We start from the raw sequence: 6,871 nt of genomic DNA, 5'->3' as shown, positions 1-6,871 counted from the left end.
GCAAGGACGGAGAAACTCCCGACCTCACTATGGGAGTGGATTGTGCCGAATGCTAGGATGGTTAAGGTTAACTTTGATGGAGCCTTTAGCAGTCAAGGATGAGAAGGTCTAGGGATTGCCACTCGAGACCATGAGGGTGAAGTTCTTGAGGCGGCAGAAATCTGCATGCTTAGAGCTAGCGACCCTTTCCAAGCTGAAGCAAGTGCCGCAGTAAGAGCTTTAACATTTGCACAAGACATAGGCTTTGCAAGAATCATGCTCGAGGGAGATAGCTTAATTGTGATAAAAAAACTTAAGGGGACAGAGCAAGACCACTCTCCTATTGGAACCATTATAGAAGAAGTTAGGTGGAGAATGTTTATGTTTCAAGAATGCCATATAATGCATGTTTTACGATCTGGGAACATGGTGGCCTATAAGTTTGCATGTTATGGCCTACATATTGCCAATGATGAATACTTGGTAGAGGATTGTCCTAGTATAGTAACCGAAGTTCTATGTGAATATTGTAACCAAGATTGATAAAGGAGCTTATTTTATCTCAAAAAAAAAAAAAAAATGAGGCGTCAAATTTTGAGATAATGTTTTAAAAAGAATTAATAGGCTTACAACTAGTATTACAAAATTCTGCCTTGGCATTCTTTCAACTGAACCCTTTTGATGTTACATTACCCACTAGCAACCAGCCCAAATCAGAGTAGATATCGTGGGTCATCTAGGGAGAGCTCAAGTTTTAACCTTTGCCTAGTAGAGAGGATGAAAATAGGTAGAGATGAAAAATTTATCAATCTAACGGTTAGGCTAAAAAATAAAAAAATAATTATAAATTTTAATCATTTGATTAAAAAGTTTCGATTCTTACTTTTTTTTCATGCTTTTTATATGGCAAAACCGTCGTTTTGGACAATAGGCTTATATCGTTAACAATGAAGCCAGTGTGCAAAACGGAGAAAAAACCTAATAGTAGTTCTTTTTTCTTTTTTTTTTAAATATATGTACACTTATTAAATTTATGTATAATTTGATAAAATTAACAATATGATAACCAAACACACACGTATATATAAATTGAATAAAAGGTGAAACGTTTTTTAAAAAATAGAGATTTAGTGCATTAAGATAACTTTTTTTTGGATAAATAAAATTATTAGATTAAAGTGTTATTTTTGGTATATTATTGGAATATTTCATTAAGATCAATTTAATTTCTTGCATATATTTTATTAGTAATATATCATTAATATATACTAAAAAATTTAATATTTCTTGAATTTTGGTACTAAAATTGTGTGTTAAAGGTGAAAGAAATTGGAAGAATATTTTAGACTTAGACTATTAAAATATATTTTTCTCAAATGAAAAAAATGGTTGGATTGATTAAGATTTTATCACTTGTGGGCCACTTATGATCCACCATCTTCTGCTTTCATGAATTTTGAATTTGAACCTTATTTGCATTTTCTCCAATTTTGTCTTCTACACATAAATATAGCCAATTTTGCTTTTGAATAGTATGACTATTTCTCATCGCCCATGGTTTTCAAATTCTACTTTAAGAGTTCATACAATAAAAATTAATACTACCATGGGATGGACCTGTCCTTACTAGTTTTTGGCTTTATGCTAAGTTTTCCTAAGCAATTGCTTGAATGGAACAACAAACAGTGAGTCAATGAGTGCAAGAATAGCATGGCAAAGGCAAAGAAGAGACTCTAGTTTTTGTTAAAAAATGGATTAATGTCATAAATAATACTTAAATTTTAACGAAATATTTAATGTGGTATTTAAATTTAAAAAATTTTTAATATGAAACATAAATTATAAATCTATTAATAATATAATATTTAAATGATTATTTATCTGTCAAGTAGCAATGTTAGAAATTAATCACGTTAAAGATAAATATGAAATTAGTTAACATATTTAATTTAGATATTATATTAAGAATTTTTAAAATTTAAATATTATATTAAAATTTCATTATAATTTATAAGCTATTCGAGACATTAACCTTGTATAATTTAATTCATGAATTTCACCTTCAATTTGCTTCTTTCTAATCATTTCAAATCCACCTGTACATATGCATGCCCCATGCAATAATTATCAAGTTTTGAATGAATCAAACATGTTAGGATCATATAGAGTTTATTTCAGTTAATTCATATAATCATTTTTAAAAGATAATATATAATAAATTAAAAATTCAAATCAAAATACTTGTATTTCTTTCTCTATTCTCAAATTACAACCTTCTTTATAAAAAAATTAATTTTCACAACTTATTATGACCTGATATGAAACTTAAATTCACAATGCCTTGATCTATAGCATGGATATATATATATATATATATATATATATTGTTGCTGCTTATTATCATTTTATTAAAAAGAAAAAATGTACTGATCTATCAATCTTTTATATGATCTAGCAGGTGCTTCAAATATTCACTAAATTGTGTATAAGAACAAATTCTTGCCCAGAGATAACAATGTCATGCAAGTTATTGTTTTTCAAAAAATGAGAATTCAGACTTATAAATGTTAAGTTAATTATTTCGATGATTGTTGATTTTATTTAAAAAGAAAAGAAAAAAAAAGTAGAATATTATTTAGAATATTGTTAAAAAGAACATTGTTCTGCTTTAAGTAGACTCAGTAGGGAGTACCTTAATATTGAAACATAATGGTATATTTAGGATATTATTATATGCCCAAAAAATGGTTTAAATATTATATTCTTTTAAAAAAATCGAAACTCGAGAATATATATAAAGGAAGGAATTACTGGTTTAAACATCATATGAACCTAAACATTTTTATTATATAATACAAATTTCATAAAATAATAATAGTCTATTAAAACAAGAAAACATGTCAATAATGATTGAAAAATAGCAACAGAAATTTTTCGTTGCTAAAAGTTATCAATAGTGAATTTTTACATGTAAGAGTGAAATTTTTAATGGTAAAATTTATGTCTATGTCCATAATTCTATCTTTATCCAAACAAGAGTATTTTACCTATAATTATTATAATATAATTAACCAATCGTTTCAAAGTATCTCTAAACCAATGATTAACCATCTTTTAACTTTATGACACGTACATGACAAATTTCCCCTATAAATAATCTTCCAAGTTTTCATTATTTCAAGCCCACAAAAACCTGTGTCTTATTCCTCTCCTTTCCTTCTATACAAAATAAATAAATCAAAACCACCATTTCATTCTATTCTTATATGTTTCCTCAATATATTTCCCCTCTCTAGCTAGCCCCATTGCTTTGGCTGGCTTCTACTCTAATATATCAACAAAGAAGACCATCGTTCAGCAGGTAAAACTGGCCCTTTTCCAGCTTAATTTCCTTTTACAAAATAGGCTATAAGTCTGATTAGTTTCAACCATTAGTTGATTATGGTGCACTGCATTTATCTCTATCAATATATATATTTTTTAATATTTGTACAGGGTCATATATTCGTGCTTGCTTATAATTATAAGAATTTGTAAAATTGTGCTTTTGATGTTGTTAAGTTTCGTCACTTAATCCTCAACTTTATTAATTTTTGGTTTGTTTGGGGTTAGATTCTCCCTAGCTTCTCCAAGGGAAAAATTAAGGATAGCTTAAGCGTGCTACAATTTAAATCTATTTTAATATCCATGTCTACGGATAATATAAAGAAAATAATCACTATTATTTCCTACGAAATTATGCTTATATCGTTCACATCTTAAAACGTGTTACGTGTTAGATATTGATGTAATCAATCAAAGATGAAATTAGAAATTTTTAAAAATATTTTTATAATATCATTTTAGAAGAGTATAACATATAAACAAGAATTTTAGGGCTATTTTTATAATTGAGCACATGTTAATATGCCTTTTTTTTCCTTATTTTTAAACGGCTATATACTAAAATATTCATTTTAATTGTAGATATTTGACATAGTTAAAATAAAATTGAACGATGGAGTATATATAGTCGCACTAATTTTATCAATATTTTGTTTTTCGAATAGAAACCTTAACTGTTGCAAAAGTAGTAACCAGAAAATATCATATGTTGACCATCCAAACCCTTTTTCTTCAGAGTTTCACTTGTGTTGGGCATGGGAATGAGGTGAGAAGGGAGCCTCGTCGTGTCACCAAGGCAATTATTATTATTATTATTATTATTGTTCAAGACATCATTAAACATGGTCTTGTTTTCTTGCTAATTAAAGAGTTTTTAAAAGGAAAGCATAGCTGGACCTGGGGTACCTCAGATTCTCAGAAGACAGTGAATCATCTCTGGGCTCAATAAGTCAAATTATTACCTCCATCGCTGAGATGGAAAATATAAAAACATAATATTACCAGGGTCCACCAAAAAATTCTCAATTAAATTTGGTTCTTTATTTGAAAAATATCCAAATAAAAGAAAAACATAATGTCCCAAAATAATGCTTAGCTTTATTAATCTTTGGAATCAATTGCTCATCATATGAACAAATTAACTAAATAACTTCAATATATTAAATAAAACTATCATAATTTTAATTAATTTAGAAAATTGGGTCAACAGATTTTTTTAAAATAACAATTTTTGAAAATATGTAATAAATTACATCACTGAAAGTAGAATTGAAATCCCTTGATATGATTTGTTGATTTCGACCAAATTAAAGATTTGTGAATGGAGGGTCAATTTCTACGATTGATAATTATTTGAATCATCATAAAAAAAAGGAAAAAAAATAGAAGGAATCTTGTCAACTTGGACTAAACCTTTATACGTCTAAAAGCCAATTAATGGATATTAGATAAATTTAAGTGCTGGAAAAATTGAAGTTAAAAATAGATTTAAGATATATATTTTTTTTACAAAAGAGATCAAAATTTAAAAATAAAAACAAAATTACAGGTATTAAAATTTAAAATTTTAATTTATTGAATGTCAAAAATAATTGTATAAATTAACTAAATTAAACTCAAGTTTATAGATTTAAGATTTAGTTCTACTTAAGTTTTAACCAGTTACTAATATATAATTGGATCAATACTTTTTTTTGTTTAACTTATTGAGGCTTAATTAATCTGATTTTAACCCATAATTAACCTGGCTCCTGACTTGTCGCTGGTGTCAAATTTGAAGTTGATTTTCAAACAATTCAGGCATTTTGATTGTGCAGTAATTTATTTTGCTGGCATAAATTTAATTTGCATATATATATATATATATATATGTTTGGGTTTATTTATTTTGAGCAGAGTAAGATGGAGAGTGGTTCAGAAGCAGCTAATTCGGAGTTCCAAATGTTTGACTTTAATGAGGTTGAGTTAATTGACAATCGCAATTTTGGGGGAAAATATCAGCAGAATGAAACAACCGGAAATTTCTCAGAGGTAAAAACTAAAAAAGAAGTTAAATTTAGCACTCATTTTAGCAAATTAAACATCACTTATCCTTGGTGAACATTTAACAGTAATCATCTTGTAATCTTTTTTATCATTTTAAGCTAACTTTTGAATAATGGTCACTTGAATTAGGGGATTGTGGATCAAGGATCACCTCGTGGAAGCAGTCCACATCAAATAAATCAACCAAACTTCATGCAAAACCCCCCAGCCTCTGATCAAAGCAATGAATTCCTTGAATCTCCCTCGGAAATTAATGGTCGAAACCTGGCTCCATCAGGGACATCATCTGGTGATCCTACATTAATAGAAGCATCACAGATGCAGAACACAGCAGTTCATACCTCCATTCATCTCCCTCTTGCTTGTTTCTGTTCTTGCATAAGAGTAATTATATGATCAATAAGTAGTTCATTTAGTTCAGTTTCAGTGTACATAGCTTTGTTTACAATTGAACAGGAGAATGTGGAAGTGGAACTTCGAACGCCGCCAGCAAGAGATGATCAACCTAAGCTGGATCAAATGGACGCCAGTCCAGACACTTTTGGACATGGATATGTCAGCCATGACAGATCAAATGCTTTGCAAGTTAGTGCTCCCTACTTATCCACCTATTGATGGAAACATCATCCTAGCACACAACTAATTTGGATGTATATACCCAGTCCCAGAGGCTTAAAATTATCATAATTCAGAATAATTCTTCCAATACATTGGATATATTGAACACTTGTCCTAAGAAAAAAAAAAACCATGTCGTTTGTAGAAGTACTAGTAACTACGTTTTCCAAGTACATATGTACCAAAGAATGTGTTAAATGAGGCAAATGTTGGGATTTCCTCTTATAATCAATCTCAACTTCTTTCTCTTAACCCATATTTTTAGTACGAGTGAATCAGAATTTTTAATAACTTCTTTCGGCCCTCAAATTCACTAAAGATTCTCCTCTCATTTGTTTGTTAACATAAATTATCCTATTTTTTAGGAGCAAGAAGAGTTGGTATCATTACCTGGCAGTCCCGGTGAATCTTTCCTTCACCATACGACCTCCAAGCAGAACCTCATGCAGCCAACATATTCAGGGTTTGAAGGCAGTGGTTCTTCACTTGGTGATGCCACAGATGCACAACAAACAGCATCATTCCTTTTCAGTCCTCTTATAATGGAGGCGACACAGTCATTCCCTTTGGCACCGGTACCTCCAACCCCATGCCAATGATCAGATTAGATATAAACAATTTACTGTACATTAGATGATTTCTAGTTAATTTATCTCCCTTTACAGATATCATAGGCAATTTCAGAATGCAGCTTCTAACGCAAGAGGAATAATAACAAACATTCTCTCTCTCTCATATTGATCAGGCAGAAAACATCCCTCTAAATGGAAGTTATGAGGCTCAATCATTTTACTCAGATAATGAGGTCAATTCAGTTCAAACAAATCAGCTCAATGGTCAAATT

Source organism: Durio zibethinus, chromosome 3, assembly GCF_047325235.1.
Source record: "Durio zibethinus cultivar Kanyao isolate XHJ-2024 chromosome 3, ASM4732523v1, whole genome shotgun sequence".
NCBI lineage: Eukaryota > Viridiplantae > Streptophyta > Magnoliopsida > Malvales > Malvaceae > Durio > Durio zibethinus.
Note: the sequence above shows the minus strand (reverse complement) of the source record.